Genomic DNA, 13,813 nt, shown 5'->3' with positions numbered 1-13,813 from the left:
CATCATTTAAACAGCATGCCTCCAAAGAGGCCCAAAGCAGCTTTATTTTGGCAGTCTGTAGCAGGCCTCAGTTTCCAGAGGTCAGGGGCTGAATGCCAATTCTCACATAGCCAAAAGCACCAATTACACATGAGGATGATACCAGTTTCCTGGAGTTTCTTGACGGAGGGTGAGGTTGGCTGGCTGGCATCAAGAGCACTCTCCAAATGAACTAGAAGTGGGCATCTCCAATTCCTGTTCTACTGCACTGTGCTGATGAAGATGAAATAAAGCCCTGGGTGAGCCTACGCAAATAAAAAAGTAAAAGCAATACAAACAGAGGGTTCTTGGGGCTCCCATGAGCTATGAAACATATTGTAATGCTCCTGGCCACTCCCAAATGAACACAACGGAAGGCTCTCTCATCCACAGATGTTCTATCTTTCATGAAATCACAAGTAAAGCATTCCACCTTAAAAGCGTGTGTATGGCAATGATGATTATATTCAAAGTGCATTGGAAAATCTGACCACCTCTCACTACAGTCCATAAGGTTTACTCTTTTTGAGGAAGCCACACAATTACCGAGACTGGTTTTGTTTTTCTTGGTTTGCAGGTTCTGAGCCTGGATGGCGCACTTGCCAAAGACACACGAAGACCTGAGCACAATGAAGATCTCAACACTCACAGCAATCGTAAGCCTCGCTTTGATTTTATTTCCTGCCTACAAGCATGCCACTGTCTATGAACAACTGCAGAGGAAAAAGGAAGAAGACTTCACAAGGCAGCCTTCCCAAAGAGAAAAACAGCCTTCCTCATAACCTGCTACATAAAATTGCACATCTCCAGTCAGGGGAAAGGCTGTAATAAGCGAGTGCTGCCACATATTGTTAAAGCCTCCTGTTCTCACGGTTTGAAGCTAAGCCTTTACCTGATGACTGCTTCCCTGTCAATCTCGGGGCCAGCAATCTGGACTGACAGGTTGTGCATGACATGTTTTTCTTTGAGCAACAGCCAGCAGAGATGCCGAAACCAGGCTGGAATTGCTGGCAGCAGCTGCCACAGAGAGCCTTTCACTAAACAGAATTTTGCACCAGTTAAGGCATCCATAAGCATTCTTTGAGTGAAGGCTGAGATTTATAGCCTCTTACATTATGTGCCAGTGTGCAATGTAAAGAGAGGCTGGCTTTTAAAAACGAGAGTTTTCATGGGCAATGGCTTTTCCAGACCTAATAAACTGCCACTGCTTCTGTTTAAAGCTTCTCTGAATAATGGGCTACATTCCTGTTGCAAAACTGGATCTTAAGAGCCAGAGCTCATAAGATACCAGCAAAGAGAATCTGCCCCTGATTCAAATCTCATTGTTGCCATGAAATCAGTGGTATTACTGTTTATTTGTTTTACAATGTCTTCTATGTACTCTGTGTTTTACAGGTGAGTATTCCCAATAGGCTTGCAACGTAAAGTAGATATGGAAAAATAAAGGGAGGGAAGAGGAATGGAGTTACAGATAAGAGCTCGGTGGTCTTAAACCAGTGGTTCCCAACCTGTGGGTCGGGACCCCTTTGGGGGTTGAAAGACCCTTTCACGGGGGTCGCCTAAGACCATCGGAAAACACATATTTGCACATAGCAATGAAAATAATTGTATGGTTGGGGGTCACCACAACATGAGGAACTGTATTAAAGGGACGCAGCATTAGGAAGGTTGAGAACCACTGTCTTAAACCAAGCAGCTGCTCTCTTCCTCAGCCTCTTCGTCTCCAAGAGAAGGATACCAATTGTGCCCTAGCATACGAGATAGTTCTGGGAATTACAAGCTCTCTGAACAAGCCAAAGCACGATATAAACATGTAAAGTATTACCATATCCTGCTGTAAAGATCCTCCCAATAAGGATTGCTAGGTCAGGTTATCTGATCGGACTGCTTGTCAAAACTGTCTGCTCCAAATGGCAGAGTCAGGGCTTTGCCATCTGATCCTCTTGACCAAAAATGCCAGGGACTGAACCCGAGACCTTCTTCATATCTGCTCCCATGAACTACAGTCTGTCCCTAAAGAGAGAGATCCCAGTTCATGTAGCACTGAATAAAGAGCTGACATAAGGAGGCATACAGGATTACACTGCATTACACTACCACTGTGCCTACAAAACTTAGTACTGTTTGAACTAAGCAGCAGTACCTATCCAAGATTTCAGTCAGAGGTCTTTCCCAGATCTACTAAGATACTAAGAATTGAACCTGAGGGCAGCATGCTATCCATGTGCAATTCCTTTATCACTAAGCTGTGGTCCTCCATATGTAACCAGACTATAAACCCCAGCATCCATTATTGTTCATGCTGAGCAGGGCTGATGACAGCTGTAAGCCAAAACGCAGGCACCAGGATGCTATCCATGAAGCAGGCAATCCCTGAAAAGCTGGGTCATGAAGTACAGCAAGTAATGCAACTGGCTGTGGAAGCCACCATTTTGTGCCTGGCTCTAGCTGGTATGCCTTGGGGCAGAAAAAGAAACAGATCTTACAAACTAAAAACTTACCCTTTCCTACGACAGGAAACTCACTTCATAATAATGTATATCTCAGAAAATTCAATGCTTAGATTATCAAGAAAGGAGTTGGAATCACCCCTCCGACTCTTAATACTACCCTTGTTTTTAAAAATACAACAACGCAGAAGTGATTGAAATGAATTTTCAGTCCCCAGTTGGCTTTGACTCCCAACAGTGACAACATCCAAAGAGACAAATTGACTTTGCTGTTATAACTTCAGTGCCAAGGCTTGAGTCAGTCAAGGCTCCCTCTCCCGCTCTCTTGTTATTTTCCCAAATGAGGCAAACAGCCAAGGAACAAAGGTCTCCCTTTCTTGCTCCTAAAGAAGTTGCAATTATTTGTTTCTGCCAAGACAGAAAAGAGATCTCATGTACAGCAATGAAGATGCTATTTGAATGGTAACAGTCACATCCAGGGACTCTCACAAGTGTGATGATGGAAATTCTATAAGCTTGCAAACCCTCAATTCTCACCAAGATCATTCAGTACAATAACCTGAATAAATGTTAAGTACACAATCTCATTTTCCACAAGGAGTCTATGTGTGCTCTGAAGACGATCCACAGGCATCCTAAATAGATAGGAGCAGTTAACAAGAATGGCAATGCAAACGTGGAGGGCCAATTGTATAGGGCTTTAGTCTGATCCTGTAGGGCTCAATACAGGAGGCCCTCCATTCAGTTGGCCCTCCACATTTGCAGCTTTGGCTTTAGAAAATTTGATTATTTGATTAATATGTCCTCTCTAGGAATCTACTGCTCAGGTCAGGAACAATTTCTTCTAAAGGGATCATTTTGAAGAGGAAGATTTGGAAGAGTGGTTAATGAGAAGGTGAAATCCAATGGTAGGTGCTTCCATGCACCTCTTTTGTTAATGGAGAACATCACCAAACCAATAATGGCAGATAGATCTGTGCTACCTGTGCCCAGTCATTTGCACTCTCAGACTGAGCAGCTTAATGCTTCTGAAATAAGCACAAAGCCAGACATGAGCAGATGGTTCTGGTGCTGTAGCAAACTGTGGTTCTCTAGTGACAAGTGCAAGAAATATAGTTGCTCCTCTGTTTTCACAGGGGATCCATTCTGGACCCCCTCACCCACAAAAACGAAACCTTGCATATATTCAAACCCATTGGCTTGAATGGCCACGCATGCCACAGGCATGCACACCATTTTAGCCAATGGGTCTCGCCCCCTCCGTGAATAATCAAGACCGTGGACTTCAAGTCCATGAGAACGGAAGGGTGACTGTAGTATCCAGTTCAAAGGGTCCCATGCGTCTAGAGAACATAAGGCCAAATCCAGGCATGTGAGAAGCCGCTTTGAGTCCCTATACTGGGAGAAAGGCAGGATATAAGAAAATAATAATAATATTAGTAATAATAATAACAACAACTAGCCCAACAGTTATCAGCCAATGGCCTGTTACAGACTGCCAAAATAAAGCTGCTTCAGGTGTCTTTGGAGGTATGCTATTTAAATGATGCCTGGGTCCTAAGAGTCCGAAGGTCGCACCAAAGACACACTCCATTCCTAAGCACTGAAGTGCAGCTTTGGTACAGCTTTCGGATTCTTAGGATGCATGCATCATTTAAACAGCGTACCTCCAAAGAGACCCGAAGCAGCTTTATTTTGGCAGTCTGTAACAGGCCAATAAAAAGGAAACTATGCAATGGTGGAAGAAGCATTTGTTGTGACAACAGAGCTTGCTAAGCCATCCCTTTACAAAGCAAGGGAAGAAAAACTATTGTAACTTCTTTCTTGGTGGCTATCCTATAAAGCCGCATGCTGATCAAAGGCACAAGACAATGGAGCATAACCCCAAATGCCTGAGAAGTACCAGTCACAAGAGACGCTGCCACATGCAGGAGAAAAGCCACTGGGTATGTGAATACAAAGCCAACATTTACAATGCCGGGGCCAGTTTTGAAAGAGAAAGAAAGCACATGTTTTGCCACCGGGCAACAGTGCCATAACTGGAGGTCCTTCTGATGCGAAGAGGAGCCACATAGACACACACTAGTGTGGTGGTGAGGACAAGACGTAAGTTCAAAAAACCCATGAGGGAGCAGTCTCCTTTCAGCCGGTTTCTCATCAGGCGGCTCTAACAAGGCATGCAATGTGAGCAAGCAAACAGCAGTGACTAATTGGGGATGTGACTAGATTGGACAGGTTTTTGGAATTCATTTCTTTTCACTCCTTGTATAAATAGCAGAGATTAACCCCACCACCCCTGCACTCACCCCAGCGTCCATCTTTTGGGAGATGGCCCTTCAAGTAATCCCTGCCTCTAGGCAACTGCATTTAGTTCCTTTGCCCCCCACTCACCCACCTCGCTGCCACTGAGCAGATGGCACCGCTGTGTTTTAAAACCAGGATTAGACCGGGACCTTTATTCATTAATTAAATGAGCAAAATGCCTGCCTATGACTGGAAAGATGTACACAGAAGAAATGCTTGCGCACTAGAGGGGTTCCTGCTCCTGGTGGCACCTGAACCTGGAACAAGAAGCAGATCTGTCACCTTTTCAATTCAATGCCGGACTCTATCTTATTCAAAAAAGGAACATGATTTAATCCCTATGATGAAACCACCTTGCTGGTGCTAAGGAACACCACTCATGGGCTTCATCATGGGACAAAGTAGAAACATGTCACACAGAACACAATGGGGATCAATGACAACTGAGCCAGCTTCTAAGACCATAGTGCTAACTTAGGATATTCTATTTTCAACGTGTTTGAGAGTGACAGACCTAGCCATACCCTCATTCTCAAACTATAACAATGTACTTGGCCACTGCACTATGGAAAGTGTCCTCTTCTCTCCCTCCCAGCGCTGACAAAGATGGAGGAAAAACTTCCAAACCAAGCCATCTCACCGCCTGCGACAGCAAGGAATGGAGACAGTGTGGCTTCTTGGCTTTCACAACATAGGAAAGGACTCCTCAGATTATCAACTTAGCCACCTAACTTGCTGGCAAGAGAAGAGGCAAAATGTGCTATTTACTGGATCCAAAAGGAACGGACAGCTCACAGCAAAGGGCAACCAAAATGCAATTAGCCTCTGTCAAACTACCGCGCATGTATTTGTTCTATTTCTTGAAGTACCTTGTCACCCTTCACTAAACCAGAGCACAATAAAAATCCAAACCAGTTCTGCCAACAGGATTTTTCCATGGCTCAAGCATCTAAATACCCAGGAGACCACAGCTTTTTTTCCCCTTTACTACACCGAGCCATTAGAGATCCACATGCCACCCTTCGTATTTTTTCCATGCAGGTTGCGTTGGTACGCAGACCAAAAGGCCACGGCAAAGATTCAAGTACAGCCTCCAGAATGCAAAATAAAACCAAAAAATAATCTCCCCCCTTCAACCAAGGTTTTAAAACAGGGGTGAGCAAGTGCAACACCTGTCACCTTCGGAAATACACACCAGAGGTGTCACCACATCGCTTTTTGTTTCCTGTTTCAGCCAGTCTTTGACAGATTTCAAAGGTGTGCGTGGGTGCAAAGGAAACACACTGATGCACTTATGGGTGACTTTGGTGTGCTTGCTGTGCCTTTCAGGGACCACATGCAGCCCTTAGGGCAGTGATGGTGAACCTTTTAGAGGCCGAGTGCCCAAACGGCAACCCCAAACCCACTTACTTATTGCAAAGTGCCGTGTCCCTCTGGCTTTCTATTAACAAACTCTGACAAACTCTGTGCTGGGGTGATGGCACATGTGCCCACAGAGAGGGCTCTGTGTGCCACCTCTGGCACACGTGCCATAGGTTCGCCATCACTGCCTTAGGGGTTCACCTTCCCTACCCATGCTTTAACAAAGCAAAATTAAAAAGATAATTCTGATTAAAATCCTCATTAACCCTCTGCTTCCACGGTGAGAAGGGCTGATGGGAATTGGATCACCTGGATGGCACCAGCTTGGAGAAAGCTGATCTAAGCACTACCAGACACCACCAGCATGACCAAATTATCAGCGTAAGGAAAGACTACTGATTGTAAATCACCTCCCCAAGGGAGCAAGTCAGGCTGGTTTGCTTCGCCTGTATTTTTCCTCCCTTTAATCATCAGTTCCCATAATGATTCTAAGATTAAACTGTTTAGAAAGAAAGATAAGGAACTGTGCTTGCATTCTGACTCTGAGCAGGATGTTCAAGCAGGGAATGAGAGAGATAGACAGTCAGACGCCATTTTAAGAGGAACGTTCTGGCCACCCTGAGGGGACTCAAAAATCACTCTCAGGCTGCACAGCTTCTCACCGTTGAGAAAAGGTCAGGCAGTTCCTTCTGAGTATCCAAATGTCTCCTATGTATGTCATAGTTTTTGTGCATCCAGGGCTAGATTACGTAACCGGCGAGGTGACACCAAGGTCTTCCAGAGCAGAGGTGGAGTTGAGGAAGCCCCAGCCACTATGCAATGCCATGCCACTATGCAGTGCAGTGTTGGGTATGTGGCGTTTTCATGAGGCATGATGGACGATCGCAATAAGGAACTACATGCTTCTGGCAGAGCAACTGAATGACTTTAAAAAGTGGTACAGATACAGATGGAATTGAAATGTTAATCAGCGATCACATCTAAAACATTCAAGAGATACAGATGTCCACATATGCATGCATATCCTTTGTACGGAAGGAGCACTATGGCCCAGAGCCATACTGCATCTTGCTTTTAGACATTAGGAAATTAAAAGCCAAGTCCACAAAGCAAGGAGAATCTGAGGACCCCAGGACAGCTCTGCTGAATGAAACTAACATCTTGCCTATGCCAACATCCTATTTCCCACACTGCCTTGCCAGATGTCTCTGGAAAGCCACACGCAAATCTCCAGCTGAACTCCCCAACAACTGGCATTACCGACTGACATATTAAACCTGAGATGCATTTTAGTAACCGTTCATATACTGATCCTCCACAAATACGTCTAAATCCTCTTGTTGAAAGCTATGTCTCAGGCTTCCCGCGCATTTTGCAGCAGGCCACTTCCATGACAAGTTCTTCCTCTCGCCAAGCCCAAAGCCTTAATGCCTTCTACAGATTTAAAACATCTAAAGATATGTGGGGGGGTTTTTACTCACAGGTGCTTCCATGTTTTCTTGCTATCCAAAATAGGTTTTGAAATCAACTTCAATGTGATCGCAAATACACTTGTCTAATGAATGCATTGTACAGTACTTTAGCCTACGATTATGCAATTTACTCCTCCTACAAAGCAAAAGGCACAAATGTTTTAATTTGCCATAGCTGGCTGCAAAGTTGGATTTGGGTGACAAGTATCCCTAGGTTTCTCTGGAAGCATTTTCAGAGAGTGTACTGACCAGCCAGACTTCCTTTGTTATTTTCAGATGTTCTTCTGCTTGATGTTAAAGTGTAAATTCAACTATTTATTTTACTAGCCTTTTTCCTTATGAGTGGACCAGAATGGGAGGAAAAGGGTAATCTAATTACTTTTTAAAAGGAAAGGACTGGATCAAAGGAACCAGGATCAGAAAGTGCCTCTGAAGTCCCCTTCCTCTCTTTCTCATGCCAAGTGGTTGGCATGGAGTGCAGAAACTCTCTGAACGAATGCCCACTTAGAAAGGTATACTGTGGGTACATAATTTGGGAGGAAGGAACGGGATTGTGCATGGTCTGTTATGGAAGGAGAGCCATGGTGGTGACGCCATGCGTTGCCACACTGGGGGACACTGCTGCACATCAATAATGCATGCCAGTGTAGGAGCTTTGCAAACTAAACTGAGTCACTAGACCCTGCAGGTTTCATTTAAAGTGGTAGTAAGTCTTGAAGTTTCTTTATTAGCACCAGTCAGGCCTATATCACTCGCACACAAACGCACACACACAACCCCCCGGGAGATCACATTTCCCAGGCTGTCAGAGAAGATGATTCAAAAACATGTTCAAGTGCCACAAGGATTATAATGATAGCACTAGGAAACAAGGCAGCTATTTTTATTTCTGCATGAAAACGGACGGTTGGCAGAGGAGACGGGGGAGAACCAACCTGAGAAGGAAGGTCCTACTGACTTCTAGCACCACACCGGAAGAGAACGGGGACAAGAACGTAACAGTGTAGTTACAAGCACACCCCAACAAGCACTTCTTAAAAAGGAAACTGTGGATATATCCACACACAACAGAACACAGCTTCAATTGAGAACAAGGACATTTTCTAACCGCATCCCTTAATATCGTCAACAGTGATTTTAAAACTCAGTATTTCTTATCTTGAAACACAAATGCGGAGGTTGGGGGGTAGCAATTAATGGCTCTTTTTACCTAAATTCACTACTGGACTCTTTTTATTATTATTTTTTCATTTTAAATCATTTTTCAAATTTAATAATGCAGTGACGTAACAGATTAATCCCATAACATTAACAAATTATTTCCCTTTAACAATTTGACGTTAAGTGACAGCACTAACACTCATGTTTCCAAGGGCTGGCCAAGACTCTATACAGGCCATTTGCATTCCACTTAGCATCTCTCATTAGCGCAAATGGCAAAACCGAGCTGAAATGGTTCATTTCAGGTGCTGTCCCATCCCCAAATCCCTGAGGCTCTCTAGCTCCCCAAACAAGTTCAGGGTTTGCTTTTGAATTAAAACTTCCTTTGAAAGGAAAAGGCTAGGAACTGAGATTCAAAAGATATGTTAAAACTGTTAGCCTGCCAAGCTAGTGAGAGTAAATAAGCTTCACTCCCTTGAATCCTGGCTTCCTATTCTAGGCAATGCAACCTGTAACAGGTATTTCTTTCAAGATTCCTGACAGATCTGGAGTTCTCTGTAACAAGCGTCAGTCCTCTTCTGTCCCCAAAACTTTAATGCTCTTTTTATTTCTACATTCAGCTCTCCAACTCTCCTCTACATACTCTGAACAAAAAGAAAAAAGCAAGCAACTATGTACAACTCTGTAGAACCATGTACAGCTATGTTTTCAGTGCAAACAAAGATTCAAATGTGTCAACCGCCTTGGAAATCCGTCCATCTCGACTCATGCAAATGGCTTTTTGACACTAGAAGAAGAGACATTTGTTCTTGTAAAATGTCCTTTGTCTGTTCACCTGAAGGTTAATTTTCACTTGTTAAAGAATAAATGAAGAGACACCAGTGCAATATGCTGCCTAAATTGTCTAGCTGTAAGTACTGTATAATTTTAACACTGATCCCAAAGAATGGCAGCATATGCAAGGCTAAAGTAAAGCATCTCTATGAAGTTTGAGAATTTGTACATTCTTAATTCGAACAAAGACGATACTACAATTCTATATGGAGAAGTCTGCTCAGAGGAGTAAGTTCAGTGGCACTTATTTCCAGGTCAGTGTATATACAGGACTGTAACCAAAGGCACCTATAATAGAAGCGTTTCACTGACTTTGCATCTCAGTAAAGCAATGGAAGGGACTTGATAGCGCACTTCTTGATGACATGCTGAGGTCCTACATTATTTATGCGAACTTCTGCGCATTTGGAAGTCGTGATGCAGCTGCGCTCATTGTTTATTGAAATCTACCACACCCAATGCTACTTTGCTTCCTTTTTCATGTATGTCACAATGGGTTAAGCACACTTTACCACTCTGCGCATAACTGCATGGGGATAACACAGAAGTCATAAAACTAAGCATAAATATGTGGTGATTTGGGTAGCTGCGGCTGTTGAGGTGTTCTCTGAAGAAAACCACATTAATATCTCATGCATGCTGCCAAACACACAGATGTTGACACAGATGTTTAAAGCTGGGGTTTGGACAGTAGAAGTAAGTACACTAGGAAGGGTCGGGGAAGGATCTTAGTGAGGTTTGGCAAGCTCCGTGGCTCAGGTTTGCAGTAATTTCTTTTCCACTGCCAGACTCCCATTCACAATGCACAAAACAACCATCAACACAGCTGCTTCTGCTGTCTCTTGACAAAGGAGGCAAAAACCCACTGATCGCAACACCACAGGTTGAGCAGGATTAAGTTTCCCCTACTATCAAGTCACTGACTCACCTACGAAGTATTTCCGGCAGTTGTACACTACCATAAAATGTGGGAAACGGCGTGGACATTGGAACGCATTTACATCTGTAGCCTTCCAACAAGAGAGACTAAGCAGAAATAAAACGAGTTGAAGAATGACCTATCAAAGAAAAGAGGGATTCTGGAAGAGATTATGTTGATGAGATTGCAAGAGAGAGGAAGGAGGAGGAAGTCTGGCACCAAACAAACCAAGAAAGGGAACATTCTGAATCACAGAAGCAGATGTCACCAAAGTACAGCTCTGCCATTTACCAAGATGTTCCTAGCACAATGAATTGCTTTTAAAGCCTTGTCGTCACCCAAACATACACAAAAAGGGACCGTTAATAAGTCGCAAGGGCTCCCCGCAGGGTTGCAGTCATGCCAACTCCAGCCAAGCCTTGGAAAACACTTGCTGCCCCCAGAGGCCAACTGCAATTGTTTTTACACTGTTAGCCAGGAAGGCATGCAGTAAAACCGGTCTTTTTCAAGCTGTTATTGTTAACTGCCCTTTGAGTCAACCCCAACTCATGACGACCCTGTGAATGAGACATCTCCAAGGCCCCCTTGTCCTTCACTGCTCTATCTTGGTCCTGTAGGTTCAGGCCTGTGACCTCCTTGATGGAGTCCCTTCATCTGGCATGCAGTCTTCCCCTCTTTCTACTACCTTCTACCTTTCCTAGTATTATTACCTTTTCTAATGCGTCGTGCCTTATCATAATGTGACCTAAGTATGACAGCCTCAGTTTGGTCATCTTGGCTTCCAGGGAGAGTTGAGGATTGATCTGTTCGAGGACCCACTTGTTTGGTCTTTTGGCGGTCCGCGGTATCCTGAGCACCCCTCCCTAACAAAGCCATTTTTTCCAGGTAGGAAAATCACACCATCATGTTCTCCCCTGAACACAGTTACCTATAAAGTCAGCCTTCCTTATCCATGGATTCAAGCATCCACAGCTTGAAAAATATACAAATTCCCATAGGCAAACCTGGATTTTGCCCTTTTATATCAGAGACACCATTTTACTATGCCGTTATAGTTAATGCGACTTGAGCATCCATGGATTTTGGCAGCCACAGTGGGTCCTGGAACCAAACCCTAGCCCAGTGATGGAGAACTTTTAGAGACCAAGTGTCCAAACTGCAACCCAAACCCCACTTATTTATTGCAAAGTGCTGCATCCCTCTGGATTTCTAGTGACAAACTCTAGTGAAGTCTGTGTTGGGACGATGATGCATGTGCCCACAGAGAGGGCTCTGAGTGCCACCTCTGGCACGCATGCCATAGGTTCGCCACCACTGCCCTAGCCGATACCAAGGATCTACTGTATGTTCTTCTGAACATCCTAACATCTTATCATTTCTGACATTTGAAGCAGTGCGCAACAATGATCAGGCAGGAAGCAGTAAAATACAATATTAAACAAAGGATAACCAAAAACCCCTAAATAAATATCCCCTTTAAAAAGTCATCAGAAGATAACACAGAGGCAAATCCCAATAGTTTTATATGGACGCGGGAATCCTAAGTCATCGTATTGTGCTTTAAAACCATTCCTTCCTGCATCATAAGGACTATGAGACTATCAACAAGGCAGAATGAATCACTAAGTGAACAGAAAGAACCTCCCTCCCAGAGTTACAGAGAAATCACAGCCAACAACCAAATAGTTTTGAACTGGGTCAGCAGCAGAACCACACCAAATCTCTTCAGACTCTATGGAAATGAGAGGCTAGGAAAGAAAGAAGATGCTTGGCTGTATGGTACAGAACATGGATAAGTCACTTTTGACCACAATACCCCAAATTCCCTGACTATATAGCTAGGGGGTTCTGAAAGATAAGCGTTAGTTGACCCCACTGCAAAGTACCAAGAACCTAGCTAGATTCATACTCTGAAATTCATGTTATCTTCAGGATGGGAGGAGAAGGAAAGATTGGATGGGGATATTTGCAAATTAATGGTACAAATTGTGGCCAAGACTTTGGCGAAGGGGAAAAACCCAGCCCCGTAATTGAGGCGCACCTACAAGATCAAGAGGGAAAAGGCCCCAAATACTGCTTCTCACATTAATACCCGCTAAGAGGTTTACATGCTTACAGAGTCAGGTTTTAAAGCTAATGTGAAACCAAGTCCACCCGAAATACAAGGAGCTCATGATATCAAGGCTACTCGGCACGCAGGGTAACTAAAAATATGATGGAGACGGGCGCTCCTCCTCCTCCCGCCTCCGCCCTCTTTGCTCAAGGAAGCCAGACAGATAAATCTTTTAACAAGATTTGCATGGGTCATGTGTTACTAGTCTTAATAAACACAACAGGCCTATTCTTCGGAGGGTTGTTAGGCTCACATTGCAAGATAAAAAGGCACTGTGTTCAGCAAATGCCAGATTAAAAAGAAGGTTGTGAGCTGTCATTGCTGGAACGGAGACGGTCTTGTTCATGTGCGTTTGTGTATGTGACAGAGAAGGAATCCTCCTAATTTTTGTTCAAAGGTAAATTACTATACATAGTCGGCTATAAATCGACCTCATGTATAAATCCAGGGCAGGTATGGGGACCAAAAGTATGGATTTTGGATAAGTCCTCTATTCCACAGTCGAACAACTCTTACAGTAAAGCCATTCTTCCTAATGTTTCGGTGGAATCTCTTCTCTTGTAATTTGAATTCACTGGTTTGGGTTCTAATCTCCGGAGCAGCAGGAAACAGACTTGCTTCATTTTCTACATGGCATCCCTTCAGATATTTAAATGTAAATGTCATGTCACCTCTCAGTCTTCTTTTCTCCAAGACTCAACTCCTTCAGTCGTCCTTCATTATTGCATTATATATGACCAATACATTACTCTTCTTGTATGCCGCAAATAGTTTCTGACTTATGGAGACCTTACCTTGGGATTTCCTGGGGCTGAGATTGTGACCTGTTACAGACTGCCAAAATAAAGCTGCTTCGGGTCTCTTTGGAGGTATGCTATTTAAGTGGTGCATGGGTCCCAAGAGTCCGGAGGTCGCGCCAAAGCCACACTCCGTTCCTAAGCACTGGAGTGCAGCTTTGGTGCAGCTTCGGTGCAGCTTCTGGATTCTTAGGATGCATGTATCATTTAAACAGCATACCTCCAAAGAGACCCGAAGCAGCTTTATTTTGGCAGTCTGTAACAGGCCTGTGAGACTCACCCCAGGTCATCCAATGGGTTTCCATGGCCAAGCAGGGAACCGAAACTGGTCTTCAGAGTCACAGTCGGATGCTCAAACCACTACATCACACTGGTTCAATCAA

The 13,813-nt window shown here is 44.0% G+C and overlaps 1 protein-coding gene across 16 annotated transcripts in view; it reads right to left on the bottom strand.

The window, feature by feature from the left end:
* The window catches only part of RERE (arginine-glutamic acid dipeptide repeats), a 339,495-nt gene that overhangs the window by 221,022 nt on the left and 104,660 nt on the right, over window positions 1–13,813 (bottom strand). The gene's annotated exons all lie outside the window — the stretch shown is intronic.

The sequence above is a fragment of the Sceloporus undulatus genome, chromosome 7 (assembly GCF_019175285.1).
Source record: "Sceloporus undulatus isolate JIND9_A2432 ecotype Alabama chromosome 7, SceUnd_v1.1, whole genome shotgun sequence".
Classification (NCBI taxonomy): Eukaryota; Metazoa; Chordata; class Lepidosauria; order Squamata; family Phrynosomatidae; genus Sceloporus; species Sceloporus undulatus.
The sequence above is the reverse complement of the archived record's forward strand: the minus strand, read 5'-3'. Positions and strand labels throughout refer to the sequence as shown.